Consider the following 9102-nt stretch of genomic DNA (forward strand, 5'->3'; position numbering starts at 1 on the left):
AATACAACTGTAATTGGAGACTAGATAAAGCTGTTTACTTTCTCTCTACCTGCAAAAGCAGTTACACAGGAAAAGGTGATAACAGGGATACAAAATTCGAAAGATAAAAGTGAAAATGTCAGTATTTGCATCTGATAAATGGTATATTTAAACTACCTCAAAAATTCCACTATAGAATTTTTTCAGCTGGTAAACAACTTCAGCAATTGGCTGTATATAAATTTAACTGAAAGAAATCAGTAGCCTCCCTGTACTGAAAGGATAGACAGGCTGAGAAATAAATTAGGGAAAGGACATCCTTCACTATCATCACAAATAACATCAAATTTCATGGTGTGAGTCTAAACAAGCAAATGATAGATCTAAATGCCAAAAGTACAAGTCTCTGAAAAAAGTAATCAAAGGTTTCAAAAAGTACAAGAACTCTAATATGCATGGGTAGGTAGGATTAATATGGTAAAAATGGTCATCTTGTCAAAGCAATCTACAAATTCAATGGAATCACCTACAACGTTCCAACACTATTCTTCACAGACTTTGAAAGAGCAATTTGCAAATTTATTTCGAATATCAAAATTCCACAATAACAAAATCTATTCAAAAACCATAAAATAATTTCTAGAGGAATCACTACCCCTGACAACAAGCTGTATTTCAGAGTAATATTGATAAAAAGCTTTGTGATATTTGTACAATGGCAGGCAGATAGACCAATGGAATAGAATTGAATACCCAAAAATGAACCCACCCACTTATGGCCACTTGATCTTTAACAAAGAAGCTAAAATTGTCCAGTGGGAAAAAATATAGCATTTTCAGCACATAGTACCTTTATACCTAGCAGGCAGCCTATAGAAAAATACAAATTGGTCCATTCTTATTACCTGGTAGAAAGCTAAAATGCAAGTAGATCAAGGACCTTCACATAAAATCAGATACACTGAAACTAATAGAAGAGAACCACATGGACACATGGGAAAATGACCTGAGCAGAAAACCAGTACTTATATTCTAATGTAAAAAATTAACAAATGGGATCTGCAAACATTGCAAATCTTCTGTAAGGCAAAGCATACTGTCAATAGGACCAAATATCAACCAAGAGATTGGGAAAAAATAGAATCTTTACCAACTGTACATCTGATCGAGTGCTAATATCCAATATATACAAAGAGCTCGAGAAGTTAGATTATTGAGATTCAATAAATCCAAACTAAAAATCGGGTACAGAGCTGAAGAATTATTCTCAACTGAAAAATATCAACTGGCTGCACTGAACTTAATGAACTGTTCAACATGTGGCAATGTGTCCATTGAGCTGTTCAATATCATTAGTATTCAGGGAAAAATAAATCAAAACAACACTTAGAAGAGATAAGGTAAAAATAATGAAATAAAATAAAGGTCACCTCAGGTGCCAAGGATGTGGAGAAACAGGAAGATGTCTTGATTTTACATGGAATTTCAAGTTGTACAACCACTCTGGAAATAATGTAAGCAATTTCTCAGAAAACTGCATATAGTACTATCAGAGTAGCTAGCTATAACGCTACTGGGCATATACCTTATGATGTTCCAAAATATAGCAAGATACATGTTCCAACATGTAAATAAAAGCCTTATTTGCAGGGTCAGAAGGAGTGTAAAAACAGGATGTCTTTCAACTGAGAAATGGATACAGAAAATTTGGTACAAATGTACAATTTTTAAAAAGTAGAACTAATCAGGTATTAAAAACAAGATTTCATGATTTCTTTTTTGTTGTTGTTCTTTTTTCTTATTAAGTTGAGTATTTCTTATTTACATTTTGATTGTTATTCCCCTTCCCAGTTTCCAGGCCAACATTCCCTCTAACACCTCCACCTCCTCTTCTATATTGGTGTTCTCCTGCCCATCCTTCCCCGATTACTGCCCGCTCCAACAATCACGTTCACTGGGGGTTCAGTCTTGGCAGGACGAAGGGCTTCCCCTTCCACTGGTGCTCTTACTAGGCTATTCATTGCTACCTATGAGGCTGGAGCACAGAGTCAGTCCATTTATTGTCTTTGGGTAGTGGGTTAGTCCCTGGAAGCTCTTGTTGGTTGACATTGTTGTTCCTATGGGGATTCAAGCCCCTTAAAGCTCTTCCTGTCCTTTCTCTGACTCCTTCAACAGGGGTCCATTCTCACCTTAGTGGTTTGCTGCTGACATTCGCTTATGTATTTGCTGTATTCTGGCTGTGTATCTCAGGAGAGATCTACATCTGTTTCCTGTCGGCCTGCACTTCTTTGCTTAATCCATCTTTTTTATATTTTGAGGCACCTTTTGGGTATATACCCAAGAGAGGTATAGCTGGGTCCTTCGGTATATAAATGTCCAATTTTCTGAGGAACCTACAGACTGACTTCCAGAATGGTTGTACCAGTCTGCAATCCCACCAACAAGGGTAGAGTTTTCGTCTTTCTCCATATACTCACCAGCAGTTGCTGTCACCTGAATTTTTGATCTTAGCCATTCTCACTGGAGTGAGGTGAAATCTCAGGTTTGATTGATTTGCATTTCCCTTACCAATAAAGATGTTGAACATTTCTTTAAGTGTTTTTCAGCCATTCGGCATTCCTCAACTGTGAATTCTTTGTTTAGCTCTTGTCTCCATTTTTTTTTAATTTTTTTTTATTAACCTGAGCATTTCTTATGTACATATCGAATATTATTCCCTTTCCCGGTTGCCGGGCAAACATCCACCTAATCCCTCCCTCTCCCCTTCTTTATGGGTGTTCCCCTCCCCACCCTTCCCCCATTGCCGCCCTCCCCCCATAGACTAGTTCACTGGGGGTTCAGTCTTAGCAGGACCAAGGGCTTCCCCTTCCACTGGTGATCTTACTAGGATACTCTTCGCTACCTATGAGGTCAGAGTCCAGGGTCAGTCCATGTATAATTTTTAGGTAGTACCATAGTTCCTGGAAGCTCTAATTTCTTGGCATTGTTGTTCATAATGGATCTCAAGCCCCGTCAACTTCTTCCAGTTCTTTCTCTGATTTCTTCAACGGGGGTCCTATTCTCAGTTCGGTGTTTTGCTGCTGGCATTCGCCTCTGTATTTGCTGAATTCTGGCTATGTCTCTCAGGAGAGATCTACATCCGGCTCCTGTCATCCTGCACTTCTTTGCTTCATCCATCTTGTCTAATTGGGTGGCTGTATATGTATGGGGTACATGTGGGGCAGGCTACGGATGGGTGCTCCTTCTCTAACTGTTTTAATCTTTGCCTCTCTATACCCTGCCAAGGGTATTCTTGTTCCCCCTTTTAAAGAAGGAGTGAAGCATTCACATTTTGATCATCCGTCTTGAGTTCCATGAGTTCTATGCATCTAGGCTAATTCAAGCATTTGGGTTAATATCCACTTATCAATGAGTACATACAATGTGTGTTTTTCTGTGATTGGGTTACCTCACTCAGGATGATATTTCCCAGTTCCACCCATTTGTCTATGAATTTCATAAAGGCATTGTTTTTGATAGCTGAGTAATATTCCATTGTGTAGACGTACTACGTTTTCTGTATCCATTCCTCTGTTGAAGGGCATCTGGGTTCTTTCCAGCTTCTGGCTATTATAAATAAGGCTGCTATGAACATAGTAGAGCACGTGTCTTTTTTATATATGGGAGGATATTGTGGGTATATGCCCAAGAGAGGTATAGCTGGATCCTCAGGTAGTTCAATCTCCAATTTTCTGAGGATCCTCCAGACCGATTTCCAGAATGGTTGTAGCAGTCTTCAATCCCACCAAAAATGGAGGAGTGTTCCTCTTTCTCCACATCCTCGCCAGCATCTGCTGTCCCCTGAGTTTTTGATCTTAGCCATTCTCACTGGTGTGAGGTGAAATCTCAGGGTTGTTTTGATTTGCATTTCCCTTATGACTAAAGATGTTAAACATTTCTTTAGGTGTTTCTCAGCCATTCGGCATTCTTCAGCTGTGAATTCTTTGTTTAGCTCTGAGCCCCATTTTTTAATAGGGTTATTTGATTCCCTGCGGTCTAACTTCTTGAGTTCTTTGTATATTTTGGATATAAGGCCTCTATCTGTTGTAGGATTGGTAAAGATCTTTTCCCAATCTGTTGGTTGCGGTTTTGTCCTAACCACAGTGTCCTTTGCCTTACAGAAGCTTTGCAGTTTTATGAGATCCCATTTGTCGATTCTTGATCTTAGAGCGTAAGCCATTGGTGTTTTGTTCAGGAAATTTTTTTCCAGTGCCCATGTGTTCCAGATGCTTCCCTAGTTTTTCTTCTATTAGTTTGAGTGTGTCTGGTTTGATGTGGAGGTCCTTGATCCACTTGGACTTAAGCTTTGTACAGGGTGATAAGGATGGATCGATCTGCATTCTTCTACATGTTGACCTCCAGTTGAACCAGCACCATTTGCTGAAAATGCTATCTTTTTTACATTGGATGGTTTTGGCTCCTTTGTCAAAAATCAAGTGACCATAGGTATGTGGGTTCATTTCTGGGTCTTCAATTCTATTCCATTGGTCTATCTGTCTGTCTCTGTACCAATACCATGCAGTTTTTATCACTATTGCTCTGTAATACTGCTTGAGTTCAGGGATAGTGATTCCCCCTGAAGTCCTTTTATTGTTGAGGATAGCTTTAGCTATCCTGGGTTTTTTGTTATTCCATATGAATTTGCAAATTGTTCTGTCTAACTCTTTGAAGAATTGGATTGGTATTTAATGGGGATTGCATTGAATCTGTAGATCGCTTTTGGTAAAATGGCCATTTTTACTATATTAATCCTGACAATTGATGAGCATGGGAGATCTTTCTATCTTCTGAGGTCTTCTTCAATTTCTTTCTTCAGAGTCTTGAGGTTTTTATTGTACAGATATTTTACATGCTTGGATAAAGTAATACCGAGCAACTTTATATCGTTTGGTTCTATTATGAAGGGTGTCATTTCCCTAATTTCTTTCTCGGCTTGTTTCTCTTTTGTGTAGAGGAAGGCTACTCATTTATTTAAGTTAATTTTATACCCAGCCACTTTGGTGAAGTTGTTTATCAGCTTTATTTGTTCTCTGGTGGAACTTTTGGGATCATTTAATTATACTATCATATTATCTGGAAATAGTGATATTTTGACTTTCTTTACCAATCTGAATCCCCTTGATTTCCTTTTCTTGTCTGATTGCTCTGGCTAGAACATCAAGAACTATATTGAATACGTAGGGAGAGAGTGGGCAGCCTTGTGTAGTCCCTGATTTTAGTGGGATTGCTTCAAATTTCTCTCCATTTAGTTTAATGTTAGCAACTGGTTTGCTGTATATGGTTTTTACTATGTTTAGGTATGGGCCTTGAATTCCTATTCTTTCCAGGTATTTTATCATGAAGGGGTGTTGAATTTTGTCAAATGCTTTCTCTGCATCTAATGAAATGATCATGTGGATTTCTTCTTTCATTTTGTTTATATCATGGTCATGTTGATGGTTTCCATATATTAAGCCATCCCTGCATGCGTGGGATGAAGCCTACTTGATCATGGTGTATGATTGTTTTGATGTGCTCTTGGATTCGGTTTTTTCAGAATTTTATTGAGTATTTTTGTGTTGATATTCATAAGGGAAATTGGTCTGTAGTTCTCTTTCTTTGTTGGGTCTTTGTGTGGTTTAGTTATAAGAGTAATTGTGGCTTCATAGAAGGAATTCGGTAGTGCTCCATCTGTTTCAATTTTGGGGAATAGTTTGGATAATATTGGTATGAGGTCTTCTATGAAAGTCTGATAGAATTCTGCACTAAACCCTGGGCTCTTTTTGGTTGGGAGACCTTTAATGACTGCTTCTATTTCTTTAGGAGTTACAGGGTTTTTAAGTGGTTTATCTTTTCCTGATTTAACTTTGGTACTTGCTATCTGTCTAGGAAAGTGTCCATTTACTTCAGATTTTCAAATTTTGTTGAATATAGGCTTTTAAAATAAGATTGATGAATTTTTGAATTTCCTCTGTATCTGTAGTTATGTCTCCCTTTTCACTTCTGATTTTGTTAATTTGGACACGCTCTCTGTGTCCTCTCATTAGTGTGGCTAAGTGTTTATCTATCTTGTTGATTTTGTCAAAAAATCCACTTTTGGTGGTGTTGATTCTTTCTATGGTCCTTTTTGTTTCTACTTGTCTGATTTCAGCTCTGAGTTTGATTATTTCTTGTCTTCTATTCCTCCTGGGTGTATTTGCTTCTTTTTATTCTAGAGCGTTCTTCCCTTATTGTTATTGTTATTGAAGACCAGCTTTAGGCAATGGTGGTCTGATAGCACACATGGGTTATTTCCTTCTTCCTGTACCTTTTGAAGCCCGTTTTTTGACCAATTACATGGTCAGTTTTGGAGAAAGTAGCATGAGTAGCTGAGAAGAATGTATATTCTTTTGCTTTAGGATAGAATGTTCTATAAATATCTGTTAAGTCTATATGGTTCATGACTTCTCTTAGTCTGTCTATGTATATGTTTATTTTCTGTTTCCATGATCTGTCCATTGATGAGAGTGGGGTGTTGAAATCTCCTAGTATTATTGAGTAAGGTTCAATTTGTGTTTTGAGCTTTAGTAAGGTTTCTTTTACGTATGTAGGTGCCCTTGTATTTAGGGTATAGATATTTAGGATTGAGAGTCCATCTTGGTGGATTTTTCCTTTGATGAATATGATGTGTCCTTCCTTATCCTTTTGATGACTTTTAGTTGAAAATTGATTTTAATTGTTATTAGAATGGCTACTCCAGCTAGCTTCTTCCTACTATTTTCTTGGAAATTTGATTTCCCTCCCTACACTCTGAGGTAGTGTCTGTCTTTGTCTCTTAGGTGTGTTTCCTGTAGGCAGCAAAAAATGGGGTCCTCGTTGCATATTCAGTTTGTTAATCTATGTATTTTTATTCCGGGGTTGCGACCATTGATGTTGAGAGATATTAAAGAATAGTGATTATTTCTTCCTGGTATATTCATATTTGGATGTGAGGTTATGTTTCTGTGCTTTTCTTCTCTTTGTTTTGTTGCCAAGATGATTAGTTTCTTGCTTTTTCTAGGGTGTAGCTTGCTTCCTTATTTTGGGCTTTACCATTTATTATCCTTTGTAGTGCTGGATTTGTAGAAAGATATTGTGTAAATTTGGTTTTGTCATGGAATATCTTGGTTTTTCCTTCTATGTTATTTGAGAGTTTTGCAGGATACAGTAACCTGTGCTGGCATTTGTGTTCTCTTAGTGTCTATATGACATCTGTCCAAGACCTTTTGGCCTTCATAGTTTCTGGCGAAAAGTCTTGTGTGATTCTGATAGGTCTGCCTTTATATGTTACTTGACCTTTTTCCCTTACTGCTTTTAATATTCTTTCTTTATTTTGTGCGTTTGGTGTTTTGACTATTATGTGACGGGAGGTGTTTCTTTTCCGGTCCAATCTATTTGGAGTTCTGTAGGCTTCTTGTATGCCTATGGGTATCTCTTTTTTTAGGTTAGGGAAGTTTTCTTCTATGATTTTGTTGAAGATATTTACTGGTCCTTTGAGCTGGGAGTCTTCACTCTTTTCTATACCTATTATCCTTAGGTTTGATCTCCTCATTGATTCCTGGATTTCCTGTATGTTTTGGACCAGTAGCTTTTTCCCCTTTACATTATCTTTGACTGTTCAGTCGATGATTTCTATGGAATCCTCTGCTCTTGAGATTCTCTCTTCTATCTCTTTTATTCTGTTGGTGATGTTTGTATCTACTGCTCCTTTTCTCTTCTTTTGATTTTCTATATCCAGGGTTGTGTCCATGTGTTCTTTCTTCATTGCTTCTATTTCCATTTTTAATTCCTTCAATTGTTTGATTGTGTTTTCCTGGAATTCTTTCAGGGATTTTTGCAATTCCTCTCTGTAGGCTTCTACTTGTTTATTTACGTTTTCCTGGAATTCTTTTAGGGATTTTTATGATTCCTCTCTATAATGTTCTACTTGTTTATTTATGTTTTCCTGGATTTCTTTCAGGGATTTTTGTGATTCCTCTCTGTAAGCTTCTACGTTTTATTTATGTTTTCCTGTGTTTCTCTAAGGGAGTTCTTCATGTCTTTATGAAATCCTCTAGCATCATGATCAAATATGATTTTGAACTAGATCTTGCTTTTCTGGTGTGTTTGGATATTCCATGTTTGTTTTGGTGGGAGAATTGGGCTCTGATGATGCCATGTAGTCTTGGTTTCTGTTGCTTGGGTTCTTGTGCTTGCTTCTCGCCATCAGATTATCTCTAGTGTAACTTTGTTCTGCTATTTCTGACAGTGGCTAGACTGTCTTATAATCCTGTGTGTCAGGAGTGCTGTAGATCTGTTTTGCTGTTTTCTTCCAGCCAGTTATGGGGACAGAGTGTTCTGCTTTCGGGCATGTAGTTTTTCTTATCTACAGGTCTTCAGCTGTTCCTATGGGTCTGTGTCCTGAGTTCACCAGGCAGGTCGCAGCAGAAAAGTTGGTCTTACCTGTGGACCTGAGGCTCACATTTGCTCGTGGGGTGTTGCTTATGAGCTCTCCGTGGTGGCAACAACCAGGAAAATCTGCACCACCCATTCTGGGAGCTTCCGTGCACCAGGGTTCCAGATGGTGTTTGGTGTTTCCCTCTGGAGTCAGAGATGTGGGCCAACTGTAGACTCTTCTGGTTTACCAGACATGTCTGCCTCTCTGAAGGTTTAACTCTCCATTCAATGGGATTTGTGTGCAGAGACCTGTTTGGTCTCCATTTTTTAAATACGGTTATTTGTCTCCCTGCGGTCTAACTTCATGAGTTCGTTGTATATTTTGGATATAAACCCTCTGTCTGTGGTAGGATTGGTAAAGATCTTTTCCCAATCTGTTGGTTGTCATTTTGTCCTAAACACAGTGTCTGTTGCCTTACAGAAGCTTTGCAGTTTTATTAGATCCCATTTGTTGATTCTTTATCTTGAGCATAAGCCATTGGTGTTCTGTTCAGGAAATTTTCTCCAGTGCCCATGTGTTCGAGATGCTTCTCTAACTTTTTTCTATTAATTTGAGTGTATCTGGTTTTTATGTGGAGGTCCTTGGTCCACTTGGACTTAAGCTTTGTACAGGGTGATAAGCATGGATCGATCTGCATTCTTCTACATGTT

This window comes from Rattus norvegicus, chromosome Y (genome assembly GCF_036323735.1).
Source record: "Rattus norvegicus strain BN/NHsdMcwi chromosome Y, GRCr8, whole genome shotgun sequence".
NCBI classification, from domain to species: Eukaryota; Metazoa; Chordata; class Mammalia; order Rodentia; family Muridae; genus Rattus; species Rattus norvegicus.